Source organism: Lissotriton helveticus, chromosome 1_1 (assembly GCF_964261635.1).
Source record: "Lissotriton helveticus chromosome 1_1, aLisHel1.1, whole genome shotgun sequence".
In the NCBI taxonomy this organism is placed as follows: Eukaryota; Metazoa; Chordata; class Amphibia; order Caudata; family Salamandridae; genus Lissotriton; species Lissotriton helveticus.
Genome location: NC_136057.1, coordinates 1,037,149,847 through 1,037,177,384, shown reverse-complemented (window position 1 = coordinate 1,037,177,384; position 27,538 = coordinate 1,037,149,847).

Here is a 27,538-nt window from a genome sequence, read left to right as displayed (position 1 = left end):
ATAAACTTGCACTTACGTGTCCACACCTTTAATATAATGCACCCTGCCTCCCAGGCTTAGGAGGCCTTCATTAGGGTTCACTGGCGTATATTAAAAATAGTGCATTGACTTTGCCACACATGGTGTGGGCAAAGTCGAGTACAAGCAGAGTATGTAATGGCAAACCTGCTGTCAGTAGTTCACTTGGGTCACTACGGGTGGCACAAACAATGCTTCAGGCCCTGGGGACCACTTTAACACCCTTGTCCTGGGTACCTCTGGTACCATATACTAGGGATTTATAAGGGTTAATGTCCTTGCCAATTGGGGTTCCAATTCATACACATCAGTTATGGGGAGAGAGCACTGGCACTGGGACCTGGTTAGTAGGCTCAAATACACAGTCAAATTTAGGCGAAAAGTGGGGGCATCTGCAAAAGGGGCTTGTTTTCTTATATACCTATGGCCCATTCTTTTCGGCCAATGTGTTTTTGACCATTCTGGTCTTGCTTGTTCAGCACAAACATAATTATTGGGTAAGGGATCAGATATTAATGCCTTCAGACCAAAGGGAGAGGCTAAACATTTGTTTTATATTTAAAGGTATACTATGGTTATCTGTCTTTGGGCTTTATTATGAGTTTGGCAGTCTTGGAGCGGGCCACCACACCAGGACCCCGCTCCAAGACCGCCAAACCCATACTGAGACCGCCAGCCAGATTCCAACTGGAATCCAGGTTGGTCGGTCCTGCGGTGGCTGGCCAAAAGTGGTGCCATACTAAGACTCATATGTGAGCCTTAGCAAGGCATCGCACTGGGAGCACTACTACACGTTCCTACAGGGCCTGGACTGTTTAGTCCATGCCCTGCAGGAACTGGGGGTGCATGCATACAGGGGAGCACACCATGTGCCCCCCTGCATACATCACCTGGCACAGAGGGCCCCCTTCGTTTCCTCACCGCCGCACTTTTCATGGCAGTCACACTACCATGAAAACTGTGGCAGTGAGAAAACTAGTAATATGCTTGGCAGTGCCGCGGTGGCATCCTCAGCATATTACCAGCCTCATATTGCTGCAAGACTGCCAGGGATCGCAAATCCCTGGCAGCAGCAGTGGTTTTTTGCGGTCTTACTGCCTAAGTCGAAATATGGCGGGTGGATCACCAGTCTGGCAGTCCACAGACGGCCACCATGACTACGGCTGTCCAATGGGCCGCCGTAGTCGTAATAAGGCCCTATGACACATAGATTCATACTCATCGCTCTTTACAAAAAAATCTCAACAAACAGGGCTTGGACTTTGTTGATGAAGAATTTGACCCAATGTAATGGAAACTGTTGGTACTTGATCAAATCAGTCACCTATAAGCACAAAATAAATCAAAAAGATTACACTGCTTCCCTCTTCTATTTGTGATGCAATAAACCTATGTATTACAACAGTAGACTATACAATACTCACGTGAGACATGCTTGCATTCCACATATTTTCTTGTACTGTTGTAAACGTATCTAGGACCCTAATTAAATATTCCCGATTCATGCCCTTATGTGGTTATAACAAAACATATCCTTATAAAGGCATAAGAATCATATCCATATTTAGTCATAGCTAATGCAGTCCAAATACGGCAAGGCTACTCCCATAGACTCCTAGAAAGTACAACGCGTTCTTTAAACAAACCAAGCCTCCAGTAGCCCGGTAATTCCCCCTGCTTTTGTTTTGATTTGTGCAAGAACTCCTGGAGTCCAGAAAGAACTGTAAGTTCTTAGTGACGTCTTATGTCCTACCTTACGTCAAACTCGGCACCTTCCAGGTATAAATATACCAACGTTGCCTTAAGCAAACACACGGTGGTTTGGAGCAGAGCGGCTATCTACTCGCCCGAAGCCCAGCTGATGCGAGAGCCGAAGGAAGCCGACCCTCCCATTTGACGCACTGAGAGAGACGCTGTCTTTTCTCCTGCCGAGAAATCCAGATCCAGTGTTTCCAGTCACCCTTGCGGGTTTCTGGGAGATCGAGTCCTGAGAAACGAGATACAAGACCTCCTTCATTCTATACCCAAGGTACGGAGCTGATTAGATCCTTAGAGAATTCTTGATTCAGATTCTTGGCAAAAACTAACTTAACTAAAACTGCAGCTCACTTACTCCTTCCCACGTACTAGGCTTAGGTTAGGTACACCGGGGTAGGCGTATCGTAGAAGCACCAGTTGAGTACGTTTAGTCAATGATTTTATGTATGTATATATTTTATCCATTTTAAGTATCATATGGCTCAGAAACCATATCAATGCTTTTACAGTATTATTTCATAATACTCCTTTTACTGTACGCACTTTACTTTATGACAAGTATTGCAATTGTGGCAATTCACTTCTCTTGCACGAGAAAGAGGACTGCTCAATAAATAACAACTTTTATTGAAAACGCCTGTCTCTCTATTTCTCTGCACTCTGGTGAAACTAAGTATGCACGATTGACTGAGTAAAATAGGTGTCTATTGTTTTCACACGACTCTGGAGATATACTCCTTGTTCTGGAGGGAGCAAAGTTGTCATGTTTATGCGGTTGTCAGAAGCTAATCCCTTCTTGTCTATTCAGGGAAGTTAACACCTCCTTGTTTACTCAAGAAAGTTTCTAGTGACCTCGGAGCTAGCTGGCATTCATAATTAAGTCTAACATATTCTATAGAGACCTAGTCGACCTCAGTCCTACGTCTAAACTATTGTTTATGTTATTCCAATGTGCAGAGCCTATTGGGAATATAGGAACTACACTACATGGCGCCCAACGTTTGGTAAGGCGATAATCTAACGCTAGATGCTAGAGTAACTCAGTCGTGCTTTTCACACAGACCCCTTTTTCCCGTAAAAACTCCAATAGACGTCTGAAGTGGGTAAAAGGTTAATATCCGTCAAAACTTAGTAGGATGAGAATCCTATGTATTAGTTTTTGGTTTAGTCAACGTTGAAGGATACAGTGTTCCAAAATATTGTGCACCTAATCTTTGTTTCCTTGAAACTTGCTCTGCAAACTTATAGTCAATAAAAATGTCGGATGACGACAGAGAAAGAGAGGAATTAGCAGCTCAACTTTTAGCGGAAGAGACAAGTCTTCGGCAAGATGACCCGGATGCTATACTCATCCCAGTCAATGTAAGAAAAACTATAACTATTAAACTTATAGAAAATGGATTATCACCAAGAGGTGGTACAGTCATATTTGTGGTAGAGGCCCATGAATATTGGCAGACAGAGGTATTCTATTCCTGGATACATTTTCTAGCAGCACACGCTGTAACACACGATTTCCACTACTACAAAGTAGGGGAATCTCCAGCGGAATACGCTCCTTTCGAGGACGTTGAAATTCCACTAACATACCAAGAGCACCTGCTCTGGTTTAATGGTGCCCTAAAACATCAAAATCACATCACCAGGCTCGGTCCACTAGGTAGACCAGGAGCCACATGGCCGGTTCTAGCCAGCTATACACCACATCCTGACATTGAAAAAATGTTCAGCGAAGAACTTTTTGTTCAGCTACAGGAATTAACCAAAGCATGTAGAGAATTGGTTCAATTAACACTTGACGGTATAACTTGCCGCCAGAAATTGAAAGAAACAGATATAGCAGAACAACCTTTTGAACTTGCCAGAATCATAGAAAAATCCTATGAAGAATTAGGTAGAGATAGTTTGGGTGGGAAACCACTAAAACCCCAACTAACTGAAAATCCTGAAAAAACATGTATTAAACATAATCTCATTACTTCGAAAAAGAAGTGGGAGGGTAACAAACCAATCCCAGAGAAAAACATTTCAGTCCAGAGGAAGGTCTCCTCAACGGAGAAATAGATCTCCAGAACAGGGAGGCAGGTCTCCCCACAGGGAGCCCTCTGAGAAAAGATATAACCTTAGAGATAGGGATAAATTAAGAAAACCTGACAGATATCAAGATATTGATACACGTCCCTCTCGATCTTTTCAGACTTCCGCACAGAAATCGGAAAGAAGAGGACAGTCAGAACACAAGGAAGAGCACGTCAAGTCCAAAGACAAGGAACCTGCTCATCAAAGTAAAAAATTACAATTTCCAAAAAAGAAGGTAGCTATTATTAAAATAAAACGATTCTGAGGACACAACTGAAAAACGGAAAGTGAGCCCAGACAATGCTAGACAGCGCAGCAGAAGTGACCATAGCTCGCAAGATCCTGATGAATCTTCTGGAGACAGTGGACACGAATGAATACATTCAGGTGGAAACTGCAGACACCAGAGTTAGCATACCCCATAAATTCTATGAAATAACATTACGTATAGAGGGGGTCAAAACTAGGAATATAAGGGGTCTCTTTTGGGAGTACCTATCTAAAGGCTATGATATCCTTCTAGCAGAGAAAGACTGGCCACCAGAGTTTGTCAGGGAGTGCCCACATGGCAAAGAAATGATTATGCCTGCCTTCTCAAATCAAATTCCAATTCATAAAAAATACACATTTGCTAGAAAATGGGCAGTAGCTCAAGCTCCTGCATTATATAAGAATCATTTAGGATGGGATGAGGATTCTCCTCACCATAAAATTCAGTTAAAAGATCAACCTACTGCACAGAGGCAGTATCCTGTTAAGCAAGAAGCTAAAAAACATGTCAGGGAGATCTTAGATCAACTTGAATATCAGGGGTGATTGAAACATGCACCTCACAAATGAACAATCCTTTGTTTCCTGTCTCCAAGCCAGACGATTCATATCGTCTAGTTTTGGATTACAGACACCTAAACTCATGCTGCAAAACTTTTGCAGTACAAAACTCACACAGTGCAGCACTAATGAATAACATCGTGCGCAAGAAATATAAAACAACATTAGATATTTCGAATGGTTTCCTTTGTAAAAATATAGCACCAGAAAGCAGGTATTTTACCGCTTTCTCCTGTATGGGGGCACAAAAACAATTCTGTCGACTCCCACAGGGTCAAGAATAGCCCAGGATTATTCTCAGCAAGGGTAACAGAGTTACTACAAATGTATGATGATGAGGCATTATCTTATGTCGATGACATCTATCTTACAGACGACGACCTGGAGACACACTTGAAAAGAGTGAACGCCATTATACTTGGGTTCGCAGCTGAAGGGTACAAATTCAACTTTAAAAAGTCACGAATTGCCCACCTCACTGTCCTATTTTTGGGACATGAATTATCAAGTGAAGGCAAAAGCCTAGCAGACAACTTCTTTGAGAAGTGTGCAGTACTACAAGCTCCAAAAACGCTGAAAAACTTACAATCAATTCTAGGTTTCCTGAATTTCGGAAGAACATACATTCTAAATTATGCAGAGAGGGTTAAACCTCTCTATGAATTAATAAAACCGGATTTCAAACCAATCAATTGGACTCAGAAACACACAGAAATTTTAAGAACATTACAAGCAGACATGTTAACTAAAACAAAACTGCAAACACGCGCAAATGAACGCAACCTTGTAATCCGAGTCATCCCAGGAAGATGCAGATTCACGTACCTGACCTCTAATGAGGGAGAAACAGTACCATTAGCTTATAAATCACACTTGTACACACAAGCTGAAATGAAATTCAGGTCTACTGAAAAAATTCTGACTGAGGTTCAAGCTGCTGTAGCACAAGAAAGAGCCCTAGCCCAAGGCAAGAGCATATCTGTTTTAACAGCAGTATCAGCCCTTGAGGCAGTAACAAGACCAAGCATTCCGAATGCTATGGCATTCGATCCAAAATGGATACAATGGGAAAGTTCTCTTGCTGCAGAAGACGTGTAACACGCTTTTGATCCAAAAATGAAAAGACTAGAAGATCTAGAATACGAACATGAGTATCCTCTGTCAATCGAAATTCTGCCACTCGAACAATACACCTGTGTAATCTTCACGGACAGATTTGCACAACACTACGTTGTGAAAAAACAAGTTTACAATGCAGCATGCGCGATTGTTAAAGGTCGCTGGCGCTTAGATAAATTCAGACCGATGGTCACCAAAACTGAATCAATCAGAAACTATACAGCTCAGCGAGCTGAAATAAGATCTCTAAAGATGGCGCTTGAAAATGCCGATCGTGAATTCCCCACATTAATGTGCGATTCGCATTACTGCGTCCAGTCTTACAATAATGACATGAAGACTTGGGTCAAAAACGGTTACAAAGATGGGACAGGTGCCACAATAAAGCATAAAAAACTTTGGGAACAAGTAGTTATTTTGCAGAAAGAACTACAAAAGACTCACGTGATACATACACTGAGTCATCAACGTGATGACGTTCACGTTGCGGGGAATTCATTGGCTAACAAAGCCACAACGGCAGCTGTCAAACCGGCTTCCGTAGCTACAAAAAAGCGTACTAAAAAACATATAGATGGTGAAACGCTACTAGCAGTAAAAGCCTCAAGGCAACTATGCGTCGTTACCTCTAAATTATCCACTCGGAAATAAAAATACATAATTGATGCGAACTCCGTTCCTTTTTCTCAGATCCCTGGAGTGGGGGATAGAGTAATTCCAAACACAAACCGGAGGGCTTACTTGATTCAAGAAGCACACATGGGAATGGGTCTGAGGCACCAAGAGATCTTGAAATATCTAATAGAATTACAATCACAATACTGGTGGCCGGGGATGAGTGTGCAAATTTACAACATTGCAACTAATTGTCAGGACTGCAATAGAGATCGCAGTTGTGAACCGGACCAGATACATGCTCGGACACCTCTATTAGAAAGCATTAGGCTATCTATACGCAAAAAATCCAGATGGAAAAAGGCGATCCCATAATTATTAAGACGAGATTCATTTAGATGAGACCCCAGCGCTCGGCTGACGCCAGAACTGTTATAAAAGATTTGTGAGTCTTTATCGGCACATAGGCAATTGACATGCTACATTCTGACCAGGGTCCTGCGTTTAGCTCTCGAGCTTACAAGGAGGCCATGGCCAGCATGGGCATTGCATTGTGGTACTCTAGTCCATTCCATCCCGAGGGAAATGCGGTAGTGGAGAGAAAAAACGTGACATAAAGCAATCTATAACGGCGAGGGTATTAGGTTCGGGTGATGGGTGGGTCCAACATCTAACAAGTGTCCAACGTAGTCTTAATAATCTGCCAAGAAATTCTCTAAGAGGTATCACTCCATACAAACTTTTGTTCGGTACTAGAATGATAATCGGGGACTTAGATTGTCAGACTTCAGTGGTGAAAGAAAAATCCTTTGACATCAAAGATCGTTTGGCTGTTTTACAGGACTTAAATGAAACAAGAAGAAGTCTAAGTAACACAAAGCTAAAGCCAACGGCCACTGAAGAAAAACCACCTGTCCCAGCAAGACCTGTCTGGATTCCAAAGATTGGGGATCTGGTCAGAGAAAAGATCGCGGTGAAGAAGGAATTTGGGCCTTCTTACAGAAAAGCAGTACCTGTCTTAGCTGTCAGCGGAACAAGATCAGTAGTACTACCGCCTCTTGCTGGTAAAAAGGAGAACAGAGTTGTATCAATCGACCTGGTAAAACCACAATCATGTGGCCAATAATAAGTAGTAGGCCCAGTGGACTCCCAAGAAGTAGCAGAAGACCAAACCTTGCTACAATCCAAGAGGTTCAAACTGAGAGACTAATCACGTTTGATAAACCTACAGTGAGTAAAAAAGGACTATGCAACAAAGCCATGGAACTTGTGCCTCTTGAAACCCAAATTGCAACAGTTCGTCAAGAAACACCAATCTACAACGATGTAGCCTCTGAACATACAGAATCAAAGACAAATGAAAATCCGGAAGCAATTCCAACAATTGACAGAACTGCATCTGGCTACTTCATCAATTTCGATGACTTTTCGGATGATCCAAGTGAACATGAAGAAACGCCAACAACAAAGACTTTAAAAGAAAAAGTGACTGAACTATTTCATCAACTCAAAGAAACATATCTGATTTCATCATGGATTGAATTATGGATTGTGATAGGAGTACTTTTCCTTCTACTTTGGCTCATCAAGATTTTATGTTTGGGTAGATTTATTGATGGAAAATATAGTACAATGGACACAGCAAGTCAGAACATCAACTTGGCCCTAAAGCCTCACAGATCTTCTCACATTGAAAAAAGAGAACTGTTATCAGTGAACATCACAGCCAATCCTATACCTGGGGGTGTAGCATGGGACAAAACGGATTACGAAATCTATGGCCCGGTTGAACACCAGTTCAAGGTTTCATTAAGTGACTTTGTATCACCAAGTACTTTCTCTGATGATTGGGACTTTGAAAATATTAATAATATGATGTCAGATTTTGAAATGTCAGCAAAATTCACAGAACATGACTATTTGCAGGGTTCATCGAACTATGAAGAAATGTATTGTTATAATCATTATGGTCATCACTATTTGCATAAATCTGCTAATCCTAGAAATATCTTTACTTATAATCAATGGGAACATTGTCCAACACCGCCAAAAGGCAGATCAAAAACATTTTATGAGAAATTCACATACTTCTCAGGGTTTAACAACACAGATCCAGAAACGTTTTATTTTAAAATGTTAAATAAGACAGGAATGAAAACAATGTTGACAAATACTAAATTGATTTATTCTGAAAAATGTTATGAAAAAATGTCTACATTTGGTTTTGAATTTTGGAAAGACAACATTGAAACAAAAACCATTTGGGGTACAAAAGATTGGCAGGTACAAGGTCTAGAAGCATTATTTAGAGCCTGCATGATCCCAGAACAAATAATGTTCCTGTATGACACTATTCAACAAACAACCTGTCTTGGCCTAGCCAAGATAAAAGACTTAAATAAACAGTCTATTCCAAAGCCCATACCTGATAGTAATAGCACTACAGATGTGGAGATAGATGTATCCCATATTTTACACCAAAACAGAACAAATCCTGATTGGAAAAAATGGTTGATCTGGCCCACAGACACTAATAACTGTCAAAATAGATTCCTGAACAAAACACAGGGGTTCAAACAGACCAGGCCAGACCCAAGATATTCCCAGAGACAACATCCAGGGATAGTTACAACATACAGTGTAGGGAAACTATGCCTCGAATGGCTACAGAGATCCACACTGCAGGAAATTAAGCAACACTTAACTTTACTTAAAGAAGGTGCTGACTTGCGAGATTTCATATTGGGACCTCGCAAACAGCGTCAAAAACGTTTCATATACGCCGGTATATACGCATCTTACAACGAGGCTTAGAAAGTAATGCAAATTGAAACTGCTGAAAAAATACGAGAAATTGATCGTATTAATTTGGAAAAATCACCATCTGTAGTGGACAATGGGTTAACGACTCTCTCCTCCAGAATTTATTCACTGGACAGCATTGTATCATCTGCTATTGATATAATAGAGCAGGACTTGCTAATGTTACAACATGGCCAGTCCCAATTACGTTCTATTGTACAGCTAGGCTGGACGTTACAAAATCTGCGTTCAGGTCACGTGCCATGGCGTCTAATCAAAAAAAGTCATTATTTTCTATCTTTAACCTTACTGATAAACAAATCAGTTTGGCACAAAAAGGAGCAGATTATACGATTCTGAGCATTGAAAAACTTGAGAGATTACCATTGACAATGTCAGAGAGACCTGTCATTGAATGGATAATACATGGTACAATTACAATTCCGATAACAACTTTCCAGTTTCAATATTGCCAAAAAAATATACCAGCAGGCCTGTATGAAAGGTTGGGTAAAGGATACATCAAGTCAACCTGGAATTTACCTTATACACATAAATGTTATAGTGAAGGGAAAAAAGAAGTATTTCTTAGTGGCAACAACTGTAAAAATTCACTAAGCGGTACACTTCTGTGTCAAGGTATTAACTTGCATGGAGTCTGCGAAGGTTCATCAAATAACCTTTCATGTCACCTGCATGGCACTCCTGCAACACAGATAGAGCCTTTTTTCAGACAACTTTCCAACTGCAGCTACGTTGTAATAAATGACCGCAGCTGTTGTGGCATGGTGCCAGGATTAGCCTATCTCGTGAGCGTTACTTCCAGGGTCATTTGCTGTATGCAAGTATCGTATCCAAACAGCAAACCAGACATGGAGGCAGCAATATGGCCTTCTTTGAATATCTCTTCTATTCGAATTGATACTTTAAGCAGAATTAAGTCTATTCTTTTACAGACAACTGTGCCTTTAACCTCGTCCAAAGAGACGTATGATCTGCAAGTTGCAAGGACAGCGGCAGAGATACATTCCCTATTATCGACAAATTGCCCCGTGCATTTCGTAGAAATGTTAGGTCAAATTTTAAACATGTCTGATACCAGTGGCATCGCACATGTATTTAAGACCATTTTTTCGGGACTGTTAGCACCCTTTGAAACAGTTCTGGGCATCTTCCCGAATTTTGTGCATTCTGTATTTGGCGCGGACTGCCTCTTCTATTGGGACTCGTAGCAGGAATTTTATTTTTGTTCCTTCTGCTCCGATATGGCAAGTCAAGTCACAGACAAAACCAAGGCTACAATGGAAGAAACGATCGTGGCTATACGATACCGAGAACGGATCACTAAAGTCCTCGGCTTTGCCCGGCTAAGAGATTTGAGTACTACCTGGTTTCTTTCGTTCAGACCATTCTGGCAAGATTACATCTTACCTGTGCTTCGATGTCTACTATGCGGAGAAGAATGCGTGTTGGACGTCTGTCTTACACTACCATCAGCAGTACCTATGGATATCGATACTTTGCTTGGTTCGGTTACGGCTCATGCAACGTGTTGTCCCCAGCGGCTACCTATTCTGATGACGGCATTCGTTGAGACTTCACCATTACGATTAGGTGGCGGTGAAGTACGAGATGAAAGCAGCACCACACAGGTACAACCTTCAGTGAGCATTGCTGATCCAGACATCGATGATAGCAATGACTCTCACATATGCACTATTTCAGCTTTTTCGAACTTGGTCGAACTTTCACCTACTGTTGTAGACCAATTTTTTGCAAGCCTGTCTGATTTGATGTTCTCCCCTAACAACGAGAATAACTTTTAAAAACAACAAGCACAGCGTTCCCTGAACTCTGAATTCGGCCTTCAGTTTTGATAAACAACACTACTGATAACAGTTGGAACTATTTTTTCCCCTGAAAGCAAAATTATTTTTCCATTTCCAAAATATTTACTTTTTTCTGGCACATGGTACTCTGCTTAAAGTAGAACTGTTCTTAGAGAACAAGATTTCTATTTTGAAACTCTAGAAACAATATTTTGATTCAGCCTCTGGCACATGTACAGTCTTGTATAAATATGTGATGGAATGGTCTCGACCTTCTCTTCTGTATTAAGAGCCATTTCATAAATGTAATTTTCGCAATTCATTCAGTCGATATTTATGTATGCATTATCTGAATGATACCACTGCTTGAAAACCGTACAGTACAAATACTTATTTTCGTGTATATACCATATACCATTTCAAATACAATTTATGTATTTTGGGGTGGGTTTGAAAAACACATGCATCACTTTATGTTTAGTATTGCTTAGTATTTTAGTAATGATTGACATAATACGTGGAGTGGGTGTTGTAAACGTATCTAGGACCCTAATTAAATATTCCCGATTCATGCCCTTATGTGGTTTTAACAAAACATATCCTTATAAAGGCATAAGAATCATATCCATATTTAGTCATAGCCAATGCAGTCCAAATACGGCAAGGCTACTCCCATAGACTCCTAGAAAGTACAACGCGTTGTTTAAACAAACCAAGCCTCCAGCAGCCCGGGAATTCCCCCTGCTTTTGTTTTGATTTGTGCAAGAACTCCTGGAGTCCAGAAAGAACTGTAAGTTCTTAGTGACGTCTTATGTCCAACCTTACGTCAAACTCGGCACCTTCCAGGTATAAATATATCAACGTTGCCTTAAGCAAACACACGGTGGTTTGGAGCAGAGCGGCTATCTACTCGCCCGAAGCCCAGCTGATGCGAGAGCTGAAGGAAGCCGACGCTCCCATTTGACGCACTGAGAGAGACGCTGTCTTTTCTCCTGCCGAGAAATCCAGCTCCAGTGTTTCCAGTCACCCATGCGGGTTTCTGGGAGATCAAGTCCTGATAAACGAGATACAAGACCTCCTTCATTCTATACCCAAGGTACGGAGCTGATTAGATCCTTAGAGAATTCTTGATTCAGATTCTTGGCAAAAACTAACTTTGCAGCTCACTTACTCCTTCCCACGTACTAGGCTTAGGTTAGGTACCAGAAGCACCAGTTGAGTACGTTTAGGCAATGATTTTATGTATGTATATATTTTATCCATTTTAAGTATCATATGGCTCAGAAACCATATCAATGGTTTTACAGTATTATTTCATAATACTCCTTTTACTGTACGCACTTTACTTTATGACAAGTATTGCAATTGTGGCAATTCACTTCTCTTGCACGAGAAAGAGGACTGCTCAATAAATAACAACTTTTATTGAAAACGCCCGTCTCTCTATTTCTCTGCACTCTGGTGAAACTAAGTATGCACGATTGACTGAGTAAAATAGGTGTCTATTGTTTTCACACGACTCTGGAGATATACTCCTTGTTCTGGAGGGAGCAAAGTTGTCATGTTTATGCGGTTGTCAGAAGCTAATCCCTTCTTGTCTATTCAGGGAAGTTAACACCTCCTTGTTTACTCGAGAAAGTTTCTAGTGACCTCTGAGCTAGCTGACATTCATAATTAAGTCTAACATATTCAATAGATACCTAGTTGACCTCAGTCCTACGTCTAAACTATCGTTTATGTTATTCCAATGCGCAGAGCCTATTGGGAATATAGGAACTACACTACAGCACATCATTGCTGAAGTCCATTTTCTTGCTATGTTATATGGATGTGATTCAGTCTTTGAGTAGATTTCCTATTTTTAGGTCTCGCGCCTGCGATGCATATGGCGAAGCCATATGCGCATCGCGCAGGCGCGATACTATAGTCACCGGCTCTGCTTCCCAGGAGACAGGAGACTGTCACGCGCATGCTCAGGAAAGCGATCGGAGCAGGCCGCGCACGCGCGCGTTCCCAATCTCCTGTCTCTCTGGCGAAGCAGCTGAGCCGCGATCTCATAACCCGAACTCGTTTTAGGACTTGTTTAACATGTTGTAGCAGCCTTTCTCATCCTGTGTGTAATGCAGGTTTAAAGTAATGCAAGTCGCTGTCCTCCGCTGCACCGGCCAGGGCTCGGGTCTGTGGTTCTGTCACTCACAGACAGACAGACCTCTGCGGCGCATTCACTAATCGAGGTTTCATAACGCGCCTCGGTGCGTTTCCCAGATTACGCTGCCTGTCTTTATTTCGTCATTCGCGCTGGGCTTCCAGGGCTTTTAGTTTTTACATGTAGTTACCGGAAGGGGAATAAATAAAAAAAGTTACAAAACATTTAGTTTTCATCGCCACGCCTTTGACTCCGCCCCCCCCGTCTCCCCATTTGTGCACACAGCATCAGAGTTGCACTTCGACCACGGGGTGGGGGAGGGGGGCATGGGTCTTGTGTAGAGTGCAGGAGCTCCTCGGCGCCGTTGTGTGGGGGTGAGAGGGTGAGGGTGGGCTCTGGACCCTCTGCCCCCCCCACGCGCTGGCACCCAGATGCCACGTGGTTCCGTCCCCCCTCGTGTGTGCAGCCCTTGAGCAGTCAGGACAGGTGGCACCAGCTGTGGGCGCTGGCAGACCCCTGCCAGCAGCCCTGAAGATACCCCCAAGGCATGTGACCCCAAACACTCCAAGGGCTTTAACTAGCTCCGCCTTTCATCCTATCTAAATCTCTTGTGTGTGCTGAGAATTTCTAGGCTCTTTGTAAAGTGGAGGCGACCACCCCTCCCTGCTCAGCATAGCGCGCATTATTCACACACTCATCCACTCCGACCCCTGGCAAGAAATGGAAACACTCTGGGGGTAGGACACCCCACAGCTCTGACGGGCCGCTACCGCAAGCACGGGCCTTCAACAGACAGGCGCCCCCTATGGGCGTCTGAAGTCTGGTGCTCACTTCCTCCTGCCCTCCACACCCCCCAGCCGCCTTCACGAAGGAACTAAAACTGCTCCCTCTTCACCTTCCCTTCCTGCTCTGAGTGCTGCACATCTCACTGGCCCCTCTCCTTGGACCTGATTGGCTGAATACCCACCATCAGCTTTCTGCAAAGTCTGCACAGTGGTGTGATGAAACTTGAGGGGGTGTCCCCTGCGAGGTACATGGACGCCCCCTCCGGACTCAACCAGGAGCTCTCAGGCTAGGGTACTATGCTGAAGGGGGCCCTGTGCGAGGTGTCCTTTTTTCCCCACACTTGAAACAAGACTGATTTAGAGCAAAACAAAATCATAGTAGTGAGTGCAGAGTAGTGAGTAGTGCGTGCAGAGTAGTGAGTGCAGAGTAGTGCAGAGTAGTGAGTAGTGAGTGCAGAGTAGTGAGTGCAGAGTAGTGAGTAGTGAGTGCAGAGTAGTGAGTAGTGAGTGCAGAGTAGTGAGTAGTGAGTGCACAGTAGTGAGTGCACAGTAGTGAGTGCACAGTAGTGAGTGCAGAGTAGTGAGTTCAGAGTAGTGAGTTCAGAGTAGTGAGTGCAGAGTAGTGCAGAGTAGTGAGTAGTGAGTGCAGAGTAGTGAGCAGTGAGTGCAGAATAGTGAGTGCAGAGTAGTGAGTGCAGAGTAGTGAGTGCAGAGTAGTGAGTAGTGAGTGCAGAGTAGTGAGTGCAGAGTAGTGAGTGCAGAGTAGTGAGTGCAGAGTAGTTATTGCAGAGTGCAGAGTAGTGAGTGCAGAGTAGTGAGTGCAGAGTAGTGAGTGCAGAGTAGTGAGTGCAGAGTAGTGAGTGCAGAGTAGTGAGTAGTGAGTGCAGAGTAGTGAGTGCAGAGTAGTGAGTGCAAAGTAGTGAGTGCAGAGTAGTGAGTGCAGAGTAGTGAGTGCAGAGTAGAGAGTGCAGAGTAGTGAGTGCAGAGTAGTGAGTGCAGAGTAGTGTAGAGTAGTGAGTAGTGAGTGCAGAGTAGTGAGTGCAGAGTAGTGAGTGCAGAGTAGTGAGTGCAGAGTAGTGAGTGCAGAGTAGTGAGTACAGAGTAGTGAGTGCAGAGTAGTGAGTACAGAGTAGTGAGTGCAGAGTAGTGAGTGCAAAGTAGTGAGTGCAGAGTAGTGAGTGCAGAGTAGTGAGTGCAGAGTAGTGAGTGCAGAGTAGTGAGTGCAGAGTAGTGAGTGCAAAGTAGTGAGTGCAGAGTAGTGAGTGCAGAGTAGTGAGTGCAGAGTAGTGAGTGCAAAGTAGTGAGTGCAGAGTAGTGAGTGCAAAGTAGTGAGTGCAGAGTAGTGAGTAGTGAGTGCAGAGTAGTGAGTAGTGAGTGCAGAGTAGTGAGTGCAGAGTAGTGAGTGCAGAGTAGTGAGTGCAGAGTAGTGAGTGCAGAGTAGTGCAGAGTAGTGAGCAGTGAGTGCAGAGTAGTGAGTGCAGAGTAGTGAGTGCAGAGTAGTGAGTGCAGAGTAGTGCTGAGTAGTGAGTGCAGAGTAGTGAGTAGTGAGTGCAGAGTAGTGAGTGCAGAGTAGTGCAGAGTAGTGAGTAGTGAGTAGTGAGTGCAGAGTAGTGAGTGCAGAGTAGTGAGTGCAGAGTAGTGAGTGCAGAGTAGTGAGTGCAGAGTAGTGAGTAGTGAGTGCAGAGTAGTGAGTAGTGAGTGCAGAGTAGTGAATGCAGAGTAGTGAGTGCAGAGTAGTGAGTGCAGAGTAGTGAGTGCAGCGTGCAGAGTAGTGAGTGCAGAGTGCAGAGTAGTGAGTGCAGAGTAGTGAGTGCAGAGTAGTGAGTGCAGAGTAGTGAGTAGTGAGTGCAGAGTAGTGAGTGCAGAGTAGTGAGTGCAAAGTAGTGAGTGCAGAGTAGTGAGTGCAGAGTAGTGAGTGCAGAGTAGTGAGTAGTGAGTGCAGAGTAGTGAGTAGTGAGTGCAGAGTAGGGAGTGCAGAGTGCAGAGTAGTGAGTGCAGAGTGCAGAGTAGTGAGTGCAGAGTAGTGAGTGCAGAGTAGTAAGTGCAGAGTAGTGAGTAGTGAGTGCAGAGTAGTGAGTGCAAAGTAGTGAGTGCAGAGTAGTGAGTGCAAAGTAGTGAGTGAAAAGTAGTGAGTGCAAAGTGGTGAGTGCAGAGTAGTGAGTGCAGAGTAGTGAGTGCAGAGTGCAGAGTAGTGAGTGCAGAGTAGTGAGTAGTGAGTGCAGAGTAGTGAGTGCAAAGTAGTGAGTGCAAAGTAGTGAGTGCAGAGTAGTGAGTGCAAAGTAGTGAGTGCAAAGTAGTGAGTGCAAAGTAGTGAGTGCAGAGTAGTGAGTGCAGAGTAGTGAGTGCAGAGTAGTGAGTGCAGAGTAGTGAGTGCAAAGTAGTGAGTGCAAAGTAGTGAGTGCAAAGTAGTGAGTAGTGAGTGCAGAGTAGTGAGTAGTGAGTGCAGAGTAGTGAGTGGTGAGTAGTGAGTGCAGAGTAGTGAGTGCAGAGTAGTGAGTAGTGAGTGCAGAGTAGTGAGTGCAGAGTAGTGAGTGCAGAGTAGTGAGTGCAGAGTAGTGAGTGCAGAGTAGGGAGTGCAGAGTAGTGAGTGCAGAGTAGTGGGCTGCCTCAAGTGAAGTACTCTGGTACCCAAGGATGAGTAGCAAACAATATTATTCACAACGTTGCTTACTTTTCAGCAACATTTGACAGTTTGCAAATCATCTTTATACAACAATTCAGAGTTTGATAACAAATTAATGTAACACATTGTAATATACAATGCCAATAGCTCAAACTTTAATGCTGCGAGACCTATTGCATTGTAAATGCTTGTTTCTTTTGCAGGTGACAAGACACGGCTCTTTGGTCAACCTTCACAACACCCCAACCTTCGTTACCTTGGGGGTCACCTCTTCAGTGCCATGCCTCCCACTGCCCAATGTTCTTCTCATTGCCAGGATCAGCAAGCTCGATGAACAGCCACTGGCAGAGGCAGACATGGGTGATTCTGCTATGGAGCTCAGTAGGTAAAAGATGCCTTGGATACTGTGGCGTCATTCTGAAACACTGACATTTTGCTCCCTGTCGACGCAGCAGGAACTGGGCTTCCTTGTATGCAGTTTTTGTGTACTGTTTATTTGTTATGGATTTATGTGTATGACTTGCCTTCCCACTAGCCTATCTTGATTCCTGATTGTTAGATCAAATGGCCCTCTTAGTTTGCAGGTACATCATCAACACCTCTAATAGAAGAGATATACTGCACTCTGATGTTTTAGAAGAACGCACACCAGGCATGCACCGGGAATTCTGCTCTAAGATTCCTTATGGCCCGATACGGTATAGAGTCAAAATATCGAGTTTTTAATATCGACTAGACACAATATCGAGTAAAAAACATAGAATGGACATAATATCGACTAGACATAATATAGACAACAAAAATATCGACTAGAAAAATTTAATATCTAATAGAATAGACATAATATCGAATCAAAAATATAGAATGGACATAATATCGACTAGAAATAATATAGACAGCAAAAATATCGAATTTAAGGTAAGTTAATATTATTTTTTATTTTTTGTGTAATATAATTCTGTAGCGGGTTGTGGGTTTATAGGGGAATAGGGTGGGAAGTAATTTAATTATAAATAATTAAATATGTTAATTTATTTATTGTTATTTATTTAGAATTAATTGTTAATTAATTATTAATTGGTAATTAATTAAAATATAATTGGAAATTAATTATAATTGATTAATTGATAAATATGTTAATTTTAGTAATTTATTTTCTGTAGTGGGTTGTGGGTTTATAGGGGAATAGGGTGGGAAGTAATTTAATTATAATTAATTAAATATGTTAATTTATTTATTGATATTTATTTACAATGAATTGTTAATTAATTATTAATTGGTAATTAATTAAAATATAATTGGTAATTAATTATAATTGATTAATTGATAAATATGTTATTTTAATAAATTATTTTCTGTAGCGGGTTGTGGGTTTATAGGGGAATAGGGTGGGAAGTAATTTAATTATAATTAATTAAATATGTTAATTTATTTATTGTTAATTATTTTGAATTCATTGTTAATTAATTAATAATTAGTAAATAATTAAAGTATAATTGGTAAATAATTTTAATTGATAAATTGATAAATATGTTAATTTCATAAATTTATTTTCTGTAGCGGGTTGTGGGTTTATAGGGGAATAGGGTGGGGAGTAATTTAATTATAATTAATTAAATATGTCATTTCATTTATTGGTATTTATTTAGAATTAATTGTAATTAATTATTACTAGGTAATTAATTAAAATATAATTGGTAATTATAATTAATTGATTAATTATTAAATTGTAAATTAATTTATTGTTAATAGGTAAGTAATTAGTATTAGTAGGTATTTTTCATAATTAAATAATTTTAATGTGTATTTATAAATAATTATTTAATATATTTTATACAATTGTAAAATATTTTAATTAATTTGTAATTGGTATTACTATTTATGTTATTTATATTTATATATGAAGTATTTACTTTCCCTACTATTGCACTCACTGGAGTTGGAATAGTAATTATTACCCCTACACTATCCAACACTTTCCCTACTGTTGCACTCTCTGGAGTTGGAATAGTAATTTTAACCCCTACGATATCCAACTCTTTCCCTACTGTTGCACTCTCTGGAGTTGGAATAGTAATTTTAACCCCTACGCTATCCATCGCTTTCCCTACTGTTGCACTCTCTGGAGTGGGAATAGTAATTTTTACCCCTACGCTATCCAACGCTTTCCCTACTGTTGCACTCTCTGGAGTGGGAATAGTAATTTTAACCCCTACGCTATCCAACTCTTTCCCTACTGTTGCACTCTCTGGAGTTGGAATAGTAATTTTAACCACTACGCTATCCAACGCTTTCCCTACTGTTGCACTCTCTGGAGAGGGAATAGTAATTTTAACCCCTACGCTATCCAACTCTTTCCCTACTGTTGCACTCTCTGGAGTTGGAATAGTAATTTTAACCACTACACTATCCAACGCTTTCCCTACTGTTGCATTCTCTGGAGTGGGAATAGTAATTTTTACCCCTACGCTATCCAACTCTTTCCCTAATGTTGCACTCTCTGGAGTGGGAATAGTCATTTTTACCCCTACGCTATCCAACGCTTTCCCTGCTGTTGCACTCTCTGGAGTGGGAATAGTAATTTTTACCCCTACGCTATCTAACGCTTTCCCTAATGTTGCACTCTCTGGAGTGGGAATAGTAATTTTTACCCCTACGCTATCCAACGCTTTCCCTACTGTTGCACTCTCTGGAGTGGGAATAGTAATTTTTACCCCTACGCTATCCAACGCTTTCCCTACTGTTGCACTCGCTGGAGTGGGAATAGTAATTTTTACCCCTACGCTATCCAACTCTTTCCCTACTGTTGCACTCTGTGGAGTGGGAATAGTAACTTTAACCCCTACGCTATCCAACGCTTTCCCTACTGTTGCACTCTCTGGAGTGGGAATAGTAATTTTTACCCCTACGCTATCCAACTCTTTCCCTACTGTTGCACTCTCTGGAGTTGGAATAGTAATTTTAACCCCTACGCTATCCAACGCTTTCCCTACTGTTGCACTCTCTGGAGTGGGAATAGTAATTTTTACCTCTACGCTATCCAACGCTTTCCCTACTGTTGCACTCACTGGAGTCGTTACAGTAAATTTAAACCTCTTGCTATCCTACGGTAAAAATATTGTATATGTTTTGTTAATAATATGTAGATATATATTTATATATATGTATTAAAAATAAAAATAATTTTTTTAAGTTACATTAATTTTTTTTATGTTACGTTTATTTAAGTATTTTAAATAAGTTAAAATTATTTTTATTTATTATTATATTACTTTTAAATTACTTTTAAGACATTTAAAAAATTCGATATTTTGACAGTCTATATTTTTTACACTCGATATTTTGGAGTCGATATTTTTGTACTTACCTGTTTGAAGACAGGAAGTCGATATTTTGGCAGTCGATATTTTTACCTCGATATTTTGTCATCTCGATATTTTGACTGTCGATATTCTGTCAGTGATCCGGCCCGATACACATAATCTATAATCCATAAAACATATAAATACATGCACACAGAGTAAAAATCAATGTAATCCACAATGTGATCCCATATCCTTGTTAAATGGTAACCAATCAGAAGTACTAATACTCATGCATGGCAGCGTACAATAGATTTTACCACAACAAATTACTTCAAAAGTTGGAAATGTGGGTCAGGATTACTGCCTCTGCCCCTCACTAGATCAAATCCTTCATATTGTGCTGGAGCCAGCAAGTAAATATTGGAGAAGCCACCTCAGCTTCCAAACCGCTTACATGTGGTGCAGATGCACTTCAATAAATATATGCAGTTTCAGAGTGCACTTTCAAATCAGCGCTGTTAGCACCAAGTCCACTTCTGACTCGAAAACAACCAGCAGGGCTGCTGTATGATCTCTAATGGCCTGAGTAATGGCCTGAGACACATACTGTATCAGATGAAAGAAAACCTAAGTTGGCCCAAACCCAAGGTTGGGATGACAGGAAACCCTGAGAACCCTCTACTACCATTTGAATGGTCACCAACTCTGGATCAGGGCCCGAGGCCAGTAAGTGGTCTAAAAACCTTCAATTCCCTATTTGACCACAAACTGTTGTTCAGTTAGCAGTTGAAAGGAATACTAACCTCCATGTGATGAGACCACAAAAGGCCCGGTTCCAGGAATTTTTATCTGGATGGGCCAAGGGTGCATTCAGGTGGGCCAATGTGGACCCCATGTACGTCAATTCTGGAGGTAGCCTACAAGCCCTAGATTCACACATGGACGTTGATTTACCAAAATTCCAGGGATAGTGAAAATAACATCACACATCCTTGACTTTAATGACAGTACAGGAAGTGACCTCATATGACCTTTGACTCTCAATCATCCTACGAAGTGATGTCACGTGACCTTGAATCTGATAACATCATAATAATTGACATCGCTGAAGTTATAATAAAAGCATGTATTATATAATAACAGAACCTAGATAAATGTCAAGGAGATCATTAATTGTTTCTCTTAGTATTACATGGAAAATTATGTGTTCATCTGAAGGGAATATAGTGCTACAAAACACAAAACAGCACTGGGAATCTACATGTTTTATACCACAAACTGTCATTATTTATTAGTTACCCTCCTGTATACTTCAATGAGAAATCTATTGATAAATCATAGGGACAGAAAAAAGGTATTTAAATAAAACAATAGTAGGTATGTCCACATGTTTTAATTGATGTAGAGTTGACCATATAGTGAATATAAACTATATTATTGTCCTAAATTGTTCTTTACTGTGAATACATTTGATTTAAGATCACCTACAAGGTTCTATCCTGTGAAGCACAGAGGTGAAGGTTTTATACAGGCACTTAATTTTTTATATATTCACGATAATGAAACGCAGCAAATTGTTTAAAAAAGTTTCCGTATTAGTTCATTTTTTTATTTAATCAGAAAAGTGCACATTGTACTGCTGAATTTATTATTAATTAGACAAAATCTAACATGTAATATCCCAGTTCCATTCTCAGTGGAAGCTGAAAAAAGTAAACAGTGCTCATGAAAACAGTGTTTACCAGCTGTTCTTGGAGTCACGGCTAGTCATTTTTTAAAGTGGTTGGCTTTAATACTTGCCCTGAATTGTAGAGAGTGAAGCAAGTGAGCATGACATCTTCTAGGGAGGCTTCCAGGGGGTCTCCCCCGATGAACATTTTGAAAAAATGGGACCAGATAGTGCATTTTAAAGCAGGTTATTCACATACATTTGCTAAAAAGATATAGGTTCTCTTCTCATTAAATATTAAAGTCTTTCATGATGTGCCTGGCCAATGTAACCTGATGTTCCCAAGAGTTCACCCCTTTTTCCCCAAAATGTGCTAGAGGTGCTCCCATACGTCAAAAATTACCACCCTTGTGCCAGAGACAGCATATTATGGGTGCTCCTCATATGCCATATATGACACTTAACTCCAAAAATTACATACAATATGCCACTTCTGGAGTGTTGCCATTAGTGCCATCCATAAACCATGGGTGAGTCTAACATTGAAGATTATCTCCAGTAGCGCTTTGTCATAAATTGCCCCCCTGGTTGTCCTTCCTTTGCCAAAAATTACCTTCAATGTGCCAGCATTTTGAAACAGGTGGCCCCTTTGCGAAAGAGTTTCTTAAGTATGCCAGCAATTTTATAAAGTTGCCCCTGTGCACGAATTACATCCAGTATGCCAATGCTAAGTATAACGTCTATCGTGCCCTTGTTTCCTAGCATTTTGTCACAGGTGCCTGTCATACAAGGAACTGCCTCCAATAGACCAGTACCAGAATTTTTCCATGGGTGGCTCTTGAAGTTAAGAATTGCCTTCAGTATCCCAGGGTCAAGGGGACACTCACAAGCATAACACCACATTCTCACTCATTCTCACTTGTATTCACTCAACACACTCTCCTTCATTCTCACTAACAGTTGTGCTCACTCATTAAGAATCACACTCATATTCATTCTCACCCACACACTCTCACTTTTTATTGCAGTCACTCTTTTTCTCACTCACTGACTTACGCATACTCATTGACACTTAGGGGCACATTTACTAAAAAAATAGCCACATGTAGCGCAGCATCAAAAGTTGCTATGCTGCACTTCACTAGGGGAAGAGCGCATTATAGAGCCATCTCTACTCAGATATGGCACTGCTGCTCTCTTTTTCAGTACTAGTGCACAAAACACCTAGCTAGCACCAATGGTGTGTGGGCCCACTTTGTGCACCCCTGGGGCACTGTGGTATTCCAGAAAGGGCTGCAGACACTTGTGCAGCCCCTTCTGTAATACCGATCACGCCGGCGCACGTGCAGAGCCAGCGCGATCTTCGTGCATGCATTTTCTGAATGTGTATATATGTAGCTTTAGGCCCTAAAGTTTGAGGGGACACACGCTCTGCAGCTTCTGTGCATGAATCATCAGCTGTGTGACCTCTTATTGCAACAGAGTTCCTTATCAAAGCTAGTCCTAGGCTTTGAAATGCAAAAAGTAAACAAACACTACTTGGGAAATATGATCAAATAGAATAGATAAAATTCTGCCCTAAGAATTTTAAATAATTGGTTTTAATTTGGCTGTAAAGTATATGCTGCAATGTACACAGAGATTTTTCACTTATCTGAAAATCTTATTTTGTTTGAGGCAAAACTTTAGTAATGTACATTTTCAGATATACTTGTGCAGTGAGTTATTTAGCTCTGAGGTAAGTTTGGATAATTAACATTAATGCCACTGTGTGTATATCATGCCACATTGCATAACCCAGGGTAGTCGTTTTTTGGACTGAATTATGATCAGTTCCATTTGGGAGTAGCTGTGATTAGACAAAGAGAAAGATCACTGTCACCAGGGCCACTGAAATTATGCAGTAGGGAAAGACCAAATTGTGCTGCAGGGTGGAATAAATTGTGCAGCAAGAAAAGGCAAATTATATGGCATAATGCGCCATATTTTGTGATAGTATTACTTAATTATTTTATCATTAAAAAAAAAAACTTGTTAACCCTGTCTGAGCATAGGTTGCACCTCATTAGTACACAACTAAGAATAGCAATAAGCAACAGAAAGGTGACAAGCCAATCTTTGCAAAGGGTCCTCAACTGCACGGCAACATGAGTTGCAGCCTTTTTAGCAACTTTTGATCTGTTTGAGCTACAATTTTTTTTTTATATCTGCAGATTATGTGGCAGATGATGGATAGTGTGGCAAATGCGGCAAATCCATAATTATGTGGAAATCACCACAGCAGCAAAATGACATAATTCCAATGGCCATGACCGTAACCCGGGAATGTGCAATGTACTGCAACACGATATCAAAATATGGAATGCTCACATTTATTGTAACGGACTACGGAGCACAGAGCGTATCGAGCGAGCGGAGTTGACCGGAGTAGAGGTGCTGAGGTGCGAGCGGGGCCTGAGAGCTGCGGCGGAGCCCGGTGCACTGCTCGCGTCTGTTGTGGCCGCCTCTGCACCCGCACCCGATCGGAGGAGTGGAGGAGCTGAGGGGCGAGCGAGCGAGTGGAGCGGAGCCTGGAGACACTGCCCACGTTTGTTTCTGCCCGCGTTTGTTTCTGTCCACGTTTGTTTTTGCCCGCCCCAGCTCCCGCTCCCATTTTTGAAGGTTTCTCCTGCGTCCCGTATACGGGCGTGCCAAACCTTGCTGTTTTGCGGTGGAGGCAGGAATGTGGGGGCAGGAACGGCCGCTGCCGGCACCGCAGCGTTGGGGCATTGCGGTTGCTGCTGGTGCATTGGCCCCACAGAGATCAGAGGAGCCTTGGCCTGCGGCGCTGTGGATGTGGCATCAGCAGAGAACTGAGGAGCCTGCTGCCTGCCTGCTTGCCTGCCTGCCTGCCTGCCTGCTTTTTCACAACCATACACCAAGCAATTGAACAGAGCAATGAGCGGAGTGGAGCAGAGCCGAGCCTAGGAGTGGGGGAAAGTGCCCTCATCTGCCCACATCTGCCATCTGTAGTGTGACTAGCCCTTTGACTCTGACCTTGAGCAGGAGGTTTACCAGCATTCTCCCTTGTACTTCTAACAGTGATGAAGAGCAAATATTAAACAATGATCAGCCTGTGGTGAGTGTCAAGTGGCAAGAGGTGTGTGGTGAGCAGTAAAGGCTGACCGTGCAGTAAGTCGCTGAGCCACTTGGGATCTGTTCTACTTTATACGACTAAATAACAGCCCTGCCGGAGTCCAGTTATTAATTGGATATTAATCTATCTATTAATAAGTAACTAGCAGTACCGGTGGATTCTGCACCAAGGTGTGTTTTGTGGGTGCTTTGGGGGTACCTTGGGGGTGTTCCTTGGAGGTTCTCGGTGGTGGTACGTGCTATTAAAGCATCCGCTGGTCTGTCAACGGCCGGCTTGTCGCTTTGAAAGAGGCAAGACTTCTTCACCTTGGAGGGGGTATTATGAGGTCAGGAAAGGAGCGACCACCTTTCCCTCCAATCAAAAGGAAAAGAAAAATACAACAAGCATCAATATTAGATACGTTTAAAATAAAACATGCAGGCGACATACAGTCTTTTAAAACATCAAAGATCCATACATTTGGGAAAGGGGGAAAGTCGCCGTCAAAGTTTGACTTTATGAAAGACCCAACTGGTGCTATGTTAACATTGCTAACTAACTCATGCAATATTCAATCTCCAATTAAACCACTGAGTTAAGCAAATAGTATATCCCCTAAGCAAGGAGTAAGTGAACCAGCCCACTCAGAGTTTGAAGTCGAAGTAGAACGAACGTCAAACCCAATTACGGACCAAGTTAATCATTGGGGTCAAATAACGGACCTAGAGATGTTAACTATTCCACTTGCTGGACGATAACAACAAGAAGACCTAAAATGCACGAATTCAATGATGGAAGATACTCAGCAATTACTACCAACTAGGCAACCAATGCCAATAGAAGTGCAAGTAAATATCAGAAAAGCGAATGGGATAGGGGAACCATCTAATTTGGGCCATACAAATCAACCAGAGCAAGAAGCCTCAAATGATCTAAATGATGGGTTGCAAATTATAAGTGAAGCCAATACTCCTCTGAAATCGGATTTTAATCTGCCTAAAATAAATTCTGCTCAAAAACTGGATCATCCAAAACTTAATAACAAATTTGAAATTAAAAAGGATGAACACAATAGCAACCCAGAAACCCTGCAGCGCTGGAGTACCCCATATCAAAAAATCGTTTGGAACAGCAGTCCACAATTCATTAATTCTTGTGATGAGGGACATAATTTTCAAGGACCTCAAAAAGAGGAGTATAAGGACTTATCATTTATGAATGGGCAACACCATATCCCAGGTACTCGGGTACCAGGAAGTGGGAACGCAGGAGTAATTTGGGACTTATTCTTTAAAACCTCGCAATTAACTCTGGAAGCTTTAACATACCAGTCCAACAAAATGGAGGTCCAAATGGACCTTTTGAGCGCTACGGCATCCTCTGTTGCCAGGATTGAGCAGAAGATAACCTTAAATAATTTAATAGTAAGGGCACAATCTCAGCCAATATCTACGCAAGCAGAGTGTAGTTGTGCCCCACTAATTAACAAATTGGCTACCATTCCAGATATTTTAAAAACAATAATTGACGATGTAAAAGGGAATTTTTCTAATGTGGAATTCAACCTATTAAGTCTGTCTGCCCCTCTAAAGATAAAATAAATTGTAAAGATAAAATAAATTGTAAAGATAAAATAAATTGTAAAGACAATGTTGTTGTTAAAGATAAAATAGTCGATAAAACAAATGAACAAGAAGTGATAAATCTATGCTCGACACAATCAACAATGACAGACGTAGCTCCGGAAGTTCATCTATCAAAAAACAACGGAAGGCAAGAAACAAAGTCTCAAAGTTAAAAAAAAATAAATGCATCAGACCTAGTAAGTTTACCCCGTTACCTACGTTCTATTGCGCGGGCGGGGCCGCGACGTCCAACGGACGTGCGCAGCACTACCGAGGTAGTGCACGCGACGTCCGTTGGACGTCGCCAGCAGCAATGGGGTTAAACACTGGAAACAACCACGACCAAATATTAGAATGTGAAGGTGAGGATAAACAAATGTCTCCAATTAAACCTTTTTACCCTCTATTTAGTAAGGATCTATCGTTGGTAAAAGCAGTTACAAAAATAAATAAATGCTCAAACAAGCAAGCCGATAGTATAAAAACGATAGAGAAGGGAAGAAATCAGTCCTAAGAAACGCTGCAAGTGGTGGCCAGTAATAAACAGGTGGAAAATAAGCCTTCACAACAGGAAACAATTAGAGCAAGGAGTGAGAGCACTAGATTCGAGGAAACGAATAGAGACTTGTTAAAAACCTGGAAGGATATTAAATCGCCTCAAGAGCTTTGAACTCAAATGAAGCAGGTACATAAACATGAACAAGCATGGTCTCAAACTATTAGTAATCAAAATGGAAGGTTAACTGAACATACTCAAGGTAAAAATAGCCTGCAACAAACTAAATTAAATAACCCAAATCAAAAAGAGGGAGCGGTGCAGGTAATCTTTACATCGGAATATAAATCTAGGGGAAATAATGATATCTTGAATCGTGGAAACATATTAAAATTGTGTACCGCGGTCCCCTCATTGAAGAAAATCAAATGTACCGACATAGAATCAATTGAATTTCTCACAATCGAGAACAATAATCAAAATTCGACATTAGTAACTTGGACTTCATCTATTGCCGCCAGTCTAATTATGCAAGAATATAATCTCTTTCAGGATTGGGGAATAAAAATAACGACTCCCCTTCAACCTTCCTACCTTAGCCCTTTTGTTCCATCAAAATTACAAAATCATAACCAAATGAGATCTGCGAGTAATAAAAAATATTTAATATTAAAAAACCCCATAGGTATGACCGATGAACATCTTTTAAGCTCATTAGAAAGA